Genomic DNA, 13259 nt, shown 5'->3' on the forward strand with positions numbered 1-13259 from the left:
AGCAGTACTGCTGTACAAGGTGGCTGTTATACATAGAAACACCTGGGGGTGGGGGGCCGGCTCCCTTCAATTTCAGTTCATGTGCCTGCGTGGCGTTTGCAGGTCACGTTGCAAGCTACACAGCAGGGGAACAGCTGGCGTTGCTGAACCCCACTGACACATTGACTGGTGTTTTTCTCTGTGCAGCTCGCATGTCCGGGCAAAAACTGGCGGTGTTAGAGCCCAGGGTCAGCAGGAGGAGGAGAGGAGCAGTGTGTAGGCCGAAGCCTGCACTGGTGGCAGCTTTTGGTCGGTTGTGCCAGCGTGGCTTGTGCTGGACACGATGCAAGCTACACAGCAGGGGAACAGCTGGCGTTGCTGAACCCCACTGACACATTGACTGGTGTTTTTCTCTGTGCAGCTCGCATGTCCGGGCAAAAACTGGCGGTGTTAGAGCCCAGGGTCAGCAGGAGGAGGAGAGGAGCAATGTGTAGGCCGAAGCCTGCACTGTTGGCAGCTTTTGGTCGGTTGTGCCAGCGTGGCTTGTGCTGGACACGATGTCGGCTACACAGCAGGGGAACAGCTGGCGGTGCTGAACCCCACTAACACATTGGCTGGTGTTTTTCTCTGTGCAGCTAGCAGTTCCGGGCAAAAAATAGCGGTGTTTGAGCCCAGGGTCAGCAGGAGAGGAGCAGAGTGTAGGCCAAAGCCTAGTTGAACCAATTTCAAAGGTTACCTTTAACCCCCCTCAGGTGTTGCAAGGTACAAGAGCCACACCTTGTGCAGCATTAATGCTGCACAAGTAAAAGGTTGCTCTATTTAGTTTGCTCCTTGCACACGCTGAATAAAACACGTACACTATTTAGCCCATTATACTGTCAAACAGTTGTGGAGGCGTGACTTGTCTTTTTAAGGAGACGCAGCACAGGTGTCAAAATTTGCACCTAGGTACTGGGCGCAGATTCCTGAGCGTTGTTATTTGCTGTACAGGAGTCTGCGCTATTGTGATCCCTTGGCCATGCGCTATGAGCGCTTCCTGTCTTCTGACCTCATTTCATGTCGGCCGTTGCGGTTAGCGATGGACATGAATCCCAGACCCACAGTGTGTTTTCAAAAAATCACACTGCGTGGCTGGGATTCGTGGCCTTGTGCAGTAAATAGGTTTGCCGCTCACACATGTCCTTACACCTGCTTCAGACTGGGCGGCCTCAGCTGATCCCTTATCGCCTACCACGGCCAGGAGGCCGCACAGTCTGAAGAAGGCGGAAGGAGATGAGTTAAGACAGGCGAACAAATGCACTGCTCGTGCCCATAAACCACACCCTCGCTGACAAAATAAATATGACAACGAGGGGCGTTGTTTCTAGCAGGGCGGATGCACAGGCGCAGCCAGCTAACAATGATGACAAAAGACGGGAAACGCTACCAAGGGGGGTGCTGCGTATCATTAGAAAGGAAAGTCACACCTCAGGGACAGTGGAATGGTCTCAATGAGACACATTTTGTACGTGTTGAGTTCCACGTGGGCAAGGAGAAAAAGTCAGCCACCTTGTACAAATGCAGCAGTACTGCTGTACTAGGTGGCTGTTATACATAGAAACACCTGGGGGGGTGGGGCCAGGTTCCCTTTAATTTCAGTTCATGTGCCTGCGTGGCGTTTGCAGGTCACGTTGCCGGCTACACAGCAGGGGAACAGCTGGCGGTGCTGAACCCCACTAACACATTGGCTGGTGTTTTTCTCTGTGCAGCTAGCATGTCCGGGCAGAAACTGGCGGTGTTTGAGCCCAGGGTCAGCAGGAGGAGGAGAGGAGCAGAGTGTAGGCCGAAGCCTGCACTGGTGGCAGCTTTTGTTCTGTTGTGCCAGCGTGGCTTGTGCTGGACACGATGTCGGCTACACAGCAGGGGAACAGCTGGCGGTGCTGAACCCCACTAACACATTGGCTGGTGTTTTTTTCTGTGCAGCTAGCACTTCCAGGCTACAACTGGCGGTGTTATAGCCCAGGGTCAGCAGGAGGAGGAGAGGAGCAGAGTGTAGGCCGAAGCCTAGTTGAACCAATTTCAAAGGTTACCTTTAACCCCCCCTCAGGTGTTGCAAGGTACAAGAGCCACACATTGTGCAGCATTAATGCTGCACAAGTAAAAGGTTGCTCTATTTAGTTTGCTCCTTGCACACGCTGAATAAAACACGTACACTATTTAGCCCATTATACTGTCAAACAGTTGTGGAGGCGTGACTTGTCTTTTTAAGGAGACGCAGCACAGGTGTCAAAATTTGCACCTAGGTACTGGGCGCAGATTCCTGAGCGTTGTTATTTGCTGTACAGGAGTCTGCGCTATTGTGATCCCTTGGCCATGCGCTGTGAGCGCTTCCTGTCTTCTGACCTCATTTCATGTCGGCCGTTGCGGTTAGCGATGGACATGAATCCCAGACCCACAGTGTGTTTTCAAAAAATCACACTGCGTGGCTGGGATTCGTGGCCTTGTGCAGTAAATATGTTTGACACTCACACATGTCCTTACACCAGCTTCAGACTGGGCGACCTCATCTGATCCCTTATCGCCTGCCGCGGCCATGAGGACACCCAGTCTGAAGAAGGCGGAAGGAGATGAGTGAACACAGGCAAACATATGCACTGCACATGCCCATCAATCACACCCTCGCTGTCCAAAAAAATAAGACACCGAGGGGCGTTGTTTCGAGCAGGGCAGACGCACAGGCGCAGCCAGCTAACCAATGATGTCAAAAGACGGGCAGCGCTAATAAGGGTGGTGCTGCGTATCATTAGAAAGGAAAGTCACACCTCAGGGACAGTGGAATGGTCTCAATGAGACACATTTTGTACGTGTTGAGTTCCACGTGGGCAAGGAGAAAAAGTCAGCCACCTTGTACAAATGCAGCAGTACTGCTGTACAAGGTGGCTGTTATACATAGAAACACCTGGGGGTGGGGGGCCGGCTCCCTTCAATTTCAGTTCATGTGCCTGCGTGGCGTTTGCAGGTCACGTTGCAAGCTACACAGCAGGGGAACAGCTGGCGTTGCTGAACCCCACTGACACATTGACTGGTGTTTTTCTCTGTGCAGCTCGCATGTCCGGGCAAAAACTGGCGGTGTTAGAGCCCAGGGTCAGCAGGAGGAGGAGAGGAGCAGTGTGTAGGCCGAAGCCTGCACTGGTGGCAGCTTTTGGTCGGTTGTGCCAGCGTGGCTTGTGCTGGACACGATGCAAGCTACACAGCAGGGGAACAGCTGGCGTTGCTGAACCCCACTGACACATTGACTGGTGTTTTTCTCTGTGCAGCTCGCATGTCCGGGCAAAAACTGGCGGTGTTAGAGCCCAGGGTCAGCAGGAGGAGGAGAGGAGCAATGTGTAGGCCGAAGCCTGCACTGTTGGCAGCTTTTGGTCGGTTGTGCCAGCGTGGCTTGTGCTGGACACGATGTCGGCTACACAGCAGGGGAACAGCTGGCGGTGCTGAACCCCACTAACACATTGGCTGGTGTTTTTCTCTGTGCAGCTAGCAGTTCCGGGCAAAAAATAGCGGTGTTTGAGCCCAGGGTCAGCAGGAGAGGAGCAGAGTGTAGGCCAAAGCCTAGTTGAACCAATTTCAAAGGTTACCTTTAACCCCCCCTCAGGTGTTGCAAGGTACAAGAGCCACACCTTGTGCAGCATTAATGCTGCACAAGTAAAAGGTTGCTCTATTTAGTTTGCTCCTTGCACACGCTGAATAAAACACGTACACTATTTAGCCCATTATACTGTCAAACAGTTGTGGAGGCGTGACTTGTCTTTTTAAGGAGACGCAGCACAGGTGTCAAAATTTGCACCTAGGTACTGGGCGCAGATTCCTGAGCGTTGTTATTTGCTGTACAGGAGTCTGCGCTATTGTGATCCCTTGGCCATGCGCTATGAGCGCTTCCTGTCTTCTGACCTCATTTCATGTCGGCCGTTGCGGTTAGCGATGGAAATGAATCCCAGACCCACAGTGTGTTTTCAAAAAATCACACTGCGTGGCTGGGATTCGTGGCCTTGTGCAGTAAATAGGTTTGCCGCTCACACATGTCCTTACACCTGCTTCAGACTGGGCGGCCTCAGCTGATCCCTTATCGCCTACCACGGCCAGGAGGCCGCACAGTCTGAAGAAGGCGGAAGGAGATGAGTTAAGACAGGCGAACATATGCACTGCTCGTGCCCATAAACCACACCCTCGCTGACAAAATAAATATGACAACGAGGGGCGTTGTTTCTAGCAGGGCGGATGCACAGGCGCAGCCAGATAACAATGATGACAAAAGACGGGAAACGCTACCAAGGGGGGTGCTGCGTATCATTAGAAAGGAAAGTCACACCTCAGGGACAGTGGAATGGTCTCAATGAGACACATTTTGTACGTGTTGAGTTCCACGTGGGCAAGGAGAAAAAGTCAGCCACCTTGTACAAATGCAGCAGTACTGCTGTACTAGGTGGCTGTTATACATAGAAACACCTGGGGGGGTGGGGCCAGGTTCCCTTTAATTTCAGTTCATGTGCCTGCGTGGCGTTTGCAGGTCACGTTGCCGGCTACACAGCAGGGGAACAGCTGGCGGTGCTGAACCCCACTAACACATTGGCTGGTGTTTTTCTCTGTGCAGCTAGCACTTCCGGGCAAAAACTAGCGGTGTTTGAGCCCAGGGTCAGCAGGAGGAGGAGAGGAGCAGAGTGTAGGCCGAAGCCTGCACTGGTGGCAGCTTTTGTTCTGTTGTGCCAGCGTGGCTTGTGCTGGACACGTTGCCGACTACACAGCAGGGGAACAGCTGGCGGTGCTGAACCCCACTGACACATCACCTAGTGTTTTTTCTGTGTAGACAACACTTCCAGGTGGCAACTGACAGTGTTGAAACCCAGGGAATCAAAGAGGAGCAGAGTGTAGGCCGAAGACTGCAGTGGAGCAAGTTGAAAGGGAACCTTTAACCCCCCCCCCAGGCATTTGTTGCTGAAAGAGCCATCTTGTACAGCAGTAATACTGCACATGGAAAATGGTGGCTCCGAAAATTATGCTCCTTGCAAACGCTGAAGTACACACTCATATAATGTGTCCCCTCACACCGTCAAACCATCCCGGAAGTGGGACTTTCCTTTGTAATGTGACACAGCACAGCCGTCATTCCAACCCCCTTGGTGCCGGGCGCCACCTCCTCAACGTTGTTTGGTTCTGTCACGGAGCCCGCGCTGTAATGTTATCCCTTGGCCATGCACAGTTAGCGGTGCCCGTCTTCTGACATCATGTAGGTGTCAGGCTGGCAGTGCCTGTGCGTCCAAGCTGCCCTAGATCCAACCTTGCAGTGTCATCTAATGTAGTCCCACTGCGGGCCAGGGATCCATGGGCATGCGCAGTGCATATCATCGCCTCTCACTCACCTCCTTCCTGCTTCTTCAGACTGTGCGGCGTCACGGCCGTGGCATGCTATTAGGGATCAGCTGACGCCGCCTTGTCTGAAGAAGCGTGAAGAAGGGGAGTGAGAGGCTAGTATATGCACTGCGCATGGCCATGGATACCAGGCCCACTGTGGGATCACATTAGACGACACTGCGAGGTGTGATTTCGGGCAGCGTGGACGCACAGGCGCAGCCAGGACGACAACAAATGATGTCAGAGTACGGGCAGCGCAAACTGTGCATGGCCAAGGGATAACATAACAGCGCAGGGTCCATGACGGAATCAAACAACGCTAAGGAGGCAGCGCACGGTGCCAAGGGGGTAGCAATGACGGCTGTGCTGCGTCACATTACAAAGGAAAGTCCCACCTCCGGGACGGTTGGACGGTGTGAGGGGACACATTACATGAGTGTGTAGTTCAGCGTTTGCAAGGAACATAATTTCAAGAGCGACCTTTCCCTTGTGCAGTATTAGTGCTGCACATGGTGGCTCTTTCAGTAACAAACGCCTAGGGGGGGGGGGACAGGTCCCCTTACATTTTAGTTGTGTCAGCGTGGCGGTCGCATGACACGTTGCCGGATACACAGCTGGGGATCAGCTGACGTTACTGAACCCCAATAACCGAGGAGCGACTGTTGACTGTGCACACAGCACTTCCAGGCACCAACTGGCGGTGTTAGAGCCCAGGGACAGCAGGAGGAGCAGATTGGAGGTATTGCCGCACACACAGCTGGGGATCAGCTGACGTTACTGAACCCCAATAACAGAGGAGCGACTGTTGACTGTGCACACAGCACTTCCAGGCACCAACTGGCGGTGTTAGAGCCCAGGGACAGCAGGAGGAGCAGAGGAACAGAGTGTAGGCCGAAGCCTGATTGGAGCAAGTTGAAAGGGAACCTTTAACCCCCCCCCAAGACGTTTGTAGCTGAAAGAGCCATCTTGTGCAGCACTAACGATGCAAAAGGAAAAGGTGGTTCTTTTAATTATGCTCCTTGCAAACACCGAAGTAAACACTAAAAATGTGTCCCCTTATACCGTTAAACCGTCCCGGAGGTGCGAATTTCCTTCGTAATGGGACACAGCACAGCTGACATTCCTATCCCCTTGGTGCCGTGCGCTGCCTCCTCAGCATTGTTTTAAGCTGTCACGGAGCCTGCGCTGTTCTGTTAGCCCTTGGCCATGCCCAATTAGCGCTGCCTGTCTTCTGACATAATTTGGTGTCAGGCTGTTACTGCCTGTGTGTCCACGCTGCTCCAGATCCCACCTCGCAGTCTCGTCCAACGTAATCCCACTGCGGGCCTTGGAACCATGGACATGCACAGTGCATATCCTCGACTCTCACTCCCCTCCTTCCCTCTTCTTCAGACTGTGCGGTGTCACGGCCGTGGCATGCTATTAGGGATCAGCTGACGGCGCACAGTCTAAAGAAGGCGGAGGGAAATGAGCGAGAGCCCGAGGGGAAGATATGCACTGCGCATGGCCATGGATCCCAGGCCCGCAGTGTGACTCAATCAGAAGACACAGCGAGGCGGGATCTCGGGCAGCGCGGCCGCACAGGCGCAGCCAGCCTGACACCAAATTATGTCAGAAGACAGGCAGCGCAAATAGGGCATGCCCAAGGGATAACAGAACAGCGCAGGCTCCGTGACAGCTTAAAACAACGCTGAGGAGGCAGCGCATGGCACCAAGGGGGTAGGAATGACGGCTGTGCTGCGTCACATTGCGAAGGAAAGTCCCAGCTCCGGGACAGTATAACGGTATCAGTGAACACATTTTATAAGTGTTAAGTTCTGCGTGTGCAAGGAGCTAAAAAAAAAGAGCTACCTTTTCCTTGTGCAGCATTACTGCTGCACAAGATGGCTCTTTCAGTAACAAACGACGGGGGGGGGGGGGACAGGTTCCCTTACATTTAGGTTGTTGTGCCAGCGTGGCGGTCGCAGGACACATTGCCGGCTACACAGCTGGGGATCAGCTGACGTTACTGAAACCCAATAACACTGGGTCGTATGTTTTTACTGTGCAGCCTGCACTTCTGAGCCGCAATTGGCGGTGTTGGAGCCCAGGAATAGCAGTTCAGGTGGTAGAAAGATGAACACAGCAGGAGACCTGGATGACACCCAATTACTTAATCAGGCAGAGGAGTCGCAAATTCCTGCGAGATCCAGGCCTGGTTCATTTTCAGGAAAGTAAGCCGGTCAACGTTATCGGAGGATAGTCGCATGCGACGGTCTGTTAGTACACCACCTGCGGCACTAAAGACACGTTCCGATAAGACACTAGCCGCAGGGCAAGCCAGCACCTCCAATGCATACTGGCATAGCTCTGGCCATGTATCCAGCTTAGAGACCCAAAACTTGAACGGGGAAGAGCCGTCTGGGAGTACAGTAAGAGGGCAAGCCATGTAGTCTGTCACCATCTGACGGAACCGTTGCCTCCTGCTGACTGGAGCCGCCGGTGATGGTGTAGACATTTGGGGCGGGCACACAAAAGTGTGCCAGAGTTGTGCCATACTGGGCTTGCCTTGGGCAGAGGCACTGCTTCTGCTCCCTCTTTGGGCAGAGCCTCCCCCACTGCCTCGACGCACTGAGCTGCTTTGTAAAGCACTAGCAGCACTCCTCTCAGTTGGACAGGAGAAGATGATGGAATTCACCAGTGTGTTGTGGTACTCACGCAATTTACGCTCCCGGGTCAACGCAGGGATGAGGTTTTGGACATTGTCCCGGTAGCGAGGATCGAGGAGGGTGAACACCCAATAATCAGGCATGTTGAGAATGTGGTCGATGCGGCGGTCGTTTCTCAGGCACTGCAGCATGAAATCCACCATGTGCTGCAGAGTGCCAACTGGCCCAGAAACGCTGTCCCCTGCTTGAGACATGATCTCTGCCCGCTCGTCATCACCCCACCCTCGCTGTACACACTGACCACTGGACAATTGTGTCGCTCCCTCCTCTGGACGGAGCTCTTCCTCCTCCATTGACTCCTCCTCATCCTCCTCACAAATTGGCCCCTGTGTACCCCTTTGTGAGGAACCACGTGGCGCTGACTCTCCAGAAGCTGATGGAAAAGGTGACTCCTCATCCTCCACCTCTTCCACAACATCATCCCTTAACCCTTGCAAAGTTTGCTGAAGCAGGCAGATAAGGGGGACAGTCATGCTGACTAGTGCATCATCTGCACTTGCCATCCGCGTGGAATAATCAAAAGGACGCAAAACCTGGCAGACGTCCTTCATAGTGGCCCACTCTGTGGTTGTGAAGTCTGATCGGCGCTGACTGCGACTTCTTTGCGCCTGATGCAGCTGGTACTCCATAACTGCTTGCTGCTGCTCACACAACCGCTCCAACATATGTAACGTGGAATTCCACCGGGTAGGTAGGTCACATATGATACGGTGTTCCGGAAGGCGGAATCGGCGCTGCAGAGCAGCAATGCGGGATCTGGCCAAGCTGGAACGCCGCAAGTGAGCACACTCTAGGCGGACCTTGTGCAGCAGGGCATCAAGATCCGGATAGTCCCTCAGAAAACTCTGCACAACCAAATTGAGCACATGTGCCAGACATGGGATGTGAGTGAGGTTGCCAAGGGCCAAAGCTGCCACCAGATTTCGGCCATTGTCACACACTACCATGCCTGGCTGGAGATTCGCTGGCAGTAACCACACATCGCTCTCCTGCTTGATGGCATTCCAGAGCTCCTGCGCTGTGTGGCTTCGATGCCCCAATGAAACTAGTTTCAAGACGGCCTGCTGACGTTTGGCCAAGGTTGTGCTCATGTCGGTCATAGGTAAACGTTCACGGGTCCATGTGGAGGTGGACTGTGATGGATCCTGCAGAGAGGAATCTGAGGAACTGATGTAAGAGGAGGAGTCGATGCGTACAGACTGGATTCCTGCAATCCTTGGAGTGGGCAGGACACGTCCTGCGCCACTCGCACGATCTGTACCTGGCTCAACAACATTAACCCAATGGGCAGTGAGGGAAACATATCGCCCCTGTCCATGCTGACTGGTCCACGCATCGGTGGTGAGGTGGACCTTGCTACTGACGGCGTTCAGTAGCGCATGTTTTATGTTTGCCTCAACATGCCTGTGCAGGGCAGGGACAGCCTGCCTGCTGAAGTAAAAGCGGCTGGGCACCTTGTACTGTGGGACTGCCAATGCCATCAAGTCACGGAAGCTGTCAGTCTCCCCCAGCCTGAACGAGAGCATTTCCAGGGACAACAGTTTGGCAATGCCTGCATTCAGAGCCTGTGCTCGGGGGTGGTTGGCCGAGAATGCCCGCCTTTTCTCCCATGCCTGTACTACCGATGGCTGTAGAGTAGACTGGGAGTGTGAGGATGACTGGGAAGGTGGTGCTGTGGGTGGAATTACACTAGGTCTCTGGACAACAGTGGAGGAAGAGGCAACACGAGATGAAGAGGTGGTAGCTGCCGCTGTTGGTTGGCCTACGTCTTCACTGTGTTTCTGTAACTCCACCGCGTGCCTGGTCCGCACATGTTTCCACATATTTGTGGTATTGAGGTTGCTGACACTTTTACCTCTTTTTACTTTCTGATGACACAGCTTGCATTTGACAAAACAAATGTCATCTGCAACTGTGTCAAAAAAGGACCAGGCACTGCAAGTCTTGGGAGCGCCCTTTTTGGCTTTGGAAAGAGACAGGCTCCTAACGGGTGCCAAAGTGGAGGCTACAGGCTCCGCAGTCTTCCCCCTACCTCTCCCTCTTTGGCCCGTAAGGGGAAGCTCTTCCTCAGAGCTGCTCCCACCACCTTCCTGTTCCTCACGCCACGATGGGTCAAGGACCTCATCATCTCCACTACCCTCTGCCACCAACTGCTCCTCCTGGGTAGTCTCGGCAGCACAGTACGCATCAGAAAGCGACACCTGAGTTTCATCATCAGATGCGTACTGCGCTGTGGTCACCGGAGGCACTGGCCCACCTGCCTCTTCAGAGTCAGAGAGAAAAAGCTGTTGGGCATCACTGCACACTGCCTCTTCTTCCATTTCTCCAATGCTGCTTGGCTGGCCCCCTGTTTCCAAGCCAAGAGATTCAGAGAACAGAAGTAGAGACGGCTCCTGTCCTGGGCTCTCTGACTGCCTGGCCAATTTGGCAGGTGGTGAAGAGACAGATGGCTGCTCTCCAGTGCTCTGTGCCTGAGAGGATGTGGCACTAACTGAAGTCGATGCCTAGGCGTTAGCTGCCATCCACCCGACAACGGCTTCAATTTGGTCTTCACGCAGCAGCGGTGCACGGCGCTCTCCGACAAAGCTGCGCATGAAGGACTGTTCCCTGCTGAAACTGAGTGACGACGAGTCACCGGCGCCCGCAGCAGGCACAGAATCACCACGTCCTCTCCCTGCTCCTCTCCCTGCTCCGCGCCCACGCCCACGTGCCTTACTCCCTGCCCTCTTCATCTTGGTTGACAGATAAAGATAAGCAGAAAAGTACTAAGGCCTTAGCGTGCATATTCCTGAAATGCTCCTTCTAACAGGTGTAAGAAACACTAATGTTGTAAAGTGTGGACTAAACTTTATTATTTTTCAAATGTGGCCTACACAAGTGTTAAGTTGTGTTTGGTGAACTTAACTTTTTTTTTTGTGCAGATCGGGCTACAGAGCTAGTTTAAATCACACGGAGACCGTGCAGACAGCCGTAAACGGCGCTGCAAGGCCAAAAAACCCTCCTCTAGGTTATCCTATGTAGTGTTTTTCCACTATTTAGCTGGAGACGGGTGAAAAGACACTAATAGGAATTTTTTTTTTTAAATTTTAAACAGGCTGCACTATTTGAAAAAAAGGAAATTGTTTTTCAAGGTATGAGGCAGTAACGCACCCTGAGCTGAATCCAACCGGCTATGGCTGCACACAGACTACAGGGCGAGCTGGGCTCACACGGAGACCGTGCAGACAGCCGTAAACGGCGCTGCAAGGCCCAAAAACCCCCCTCTAGGTTATCCTATGTAGTGTTTTTCCACTATTTAGCTGGAGACGGGTGGAAAAACACTAATAGGGATTTTTTTTTTTTAATTTTAAACAGGCTGCACTATTTGAAAAAAAGGAAATTGTTTTTCAAGGTATGAGGCAGTAACGCACCCTGAGCTGAATCCAACCGGCTATGGCTGCACACAGACTACAGGGGGAGCTGCGCTCACACAGAGACCGTGCAGACAGCCGTAAACGGCGCTGCAAGGCCAAAAAACCCTCCTCTTGGTTATCCTATGTAGTGTTTTTCCACTATTTAGCTGGAGACGGGTGGAAAGACACTAATAGGAATTTTTTTTTTTAAATTTTAAACAGGCTGCACTATTTGAAAAAAAGGAAATTGTTTTTCAAGGTATGAGGCAGTAACGCACCCTGAGCTGAATCCAACCGGCTATGGCTGCACACAGACTACAGGGCGAGCTGGGCTCACACGGAGACCGTGCAGACAGCCGTAAACGGCGCTGCAAGGCCCAAATACCCCCCTCTAGGTTATCCTATGTAGTGTTTTTCCACTATTTAGCTGGAGACGGGTGGAAAAACACTAATAGGAAATTTGAGAAAAAATGTGCAGCAGGCTGCACTATGAGCAAAAAAGGACAACTGTGTGAGGCAGTGTGAACCCCCCCTGAGCTGAATACAACCGGGTATATGGCTGCACACAGACTACAGAGTGAGCTGCACACACACACACACACACAGAGACCTTGCAGAACGCTGTTAAAACAGCGCTGCAAGGCAAGAGCAAGGTGAACAGTGAAGAACACACAGCGTTTTGCTAAATTAGCCTTTGGAAAGGAAAATAAAGCAATTAGCTAGCTCAACTGGCCCTCAGTTAGAACACAGCGTCCTGTCCCTAACTGAAATCACAGCAGAGTGAGCGCAAAATGGCGGCAGCGTTTTTTATAGTGCAGAGTGACATCATTTCAGCAGCCAATCCAAGCCTTGCCAGTACTTACATGCCCACCATGCTAAACAGGATGTGCCCACACTTCCAATCATTCCTCATTGGCTGCTGCGTTCTGTTTGAATTCTGGGAACTTCCGATTCCGGTATCCGATACGCGGGAAGTATCGGAATTCGGTATCGGAATTCCGATACCGCAAATATCGGCCGATACCCGATACTTGCGGTATCGGAATGCTCAACACTACTCAGGGCGGATGGTGTATCCTATATTCTTTAATGAAAATGTGAACATTCTATGCACAGTGACCCCTTTTTCATGTTCTTTTTTAATGACAGGCGTTTCACAGAAAGTAATCACTGAAATTATTTTCTATCCGTATCTTTCACTTTGTAACTCAAAATCTAATTCTCTAACATGACAGCTGTAATGATTTATACTGACTAATGGATGAAAAAGACCTCACTTTGCAAATAGCAATAGATCAGAGACCCAGCTGTCATGTTGGTGGACCAATAGTGCCTGGGTACTAAGTCAATTACATTGGTTGTTCAGGTATTAGTCATTAGTCATGTAGAGTGCCTTGCAAAAGTATTCGGCCCCCTGGAACTTTTCAACCTTTTCCCACATATCATGCTTCAAACATAAAGATACCAAATGTACATTTTTGGTGAAGAATCAACAACAAGTGGAACACAATTGTGAAGTTGAAGAAAATTTATTGGTTATTTAAAATTTTTGTGCAAATTCAAAAACTGAAAAGTGGGGCGTGCAATATTATTCGACCCCTTTACTTTCAGAGCAGCAAACTCACTCCAGAAGTTCATTGTAGATCTCTGAATGATCCAATGTTGTCCTAAATGCCTAATGATGATAAATATAATCCACCTGTGTGTAATCAAGTCTCCGTATAAATGCACCTGCTCTGTGATAGTCTCAGGGTTCTGTTTGAAGCACACAGAGCATCATGAAGACCAAGGAACACAA

The sequence above is a fragment of the Ranitomeya imitator genome, chromosome 3, assembly GCF_032444005.1.
Source record: "Ranitomeya imitator isolate aRanImi1 chromosome 3, aRanImi1.pri, whole genome shotgun sequence".
Lineage (NCBI taxonomy): Eukaryota > Metazoa > Chordata > Amphibia > Anura > Dendrobatidae > Ranitomeya > Ranitomeya imitator.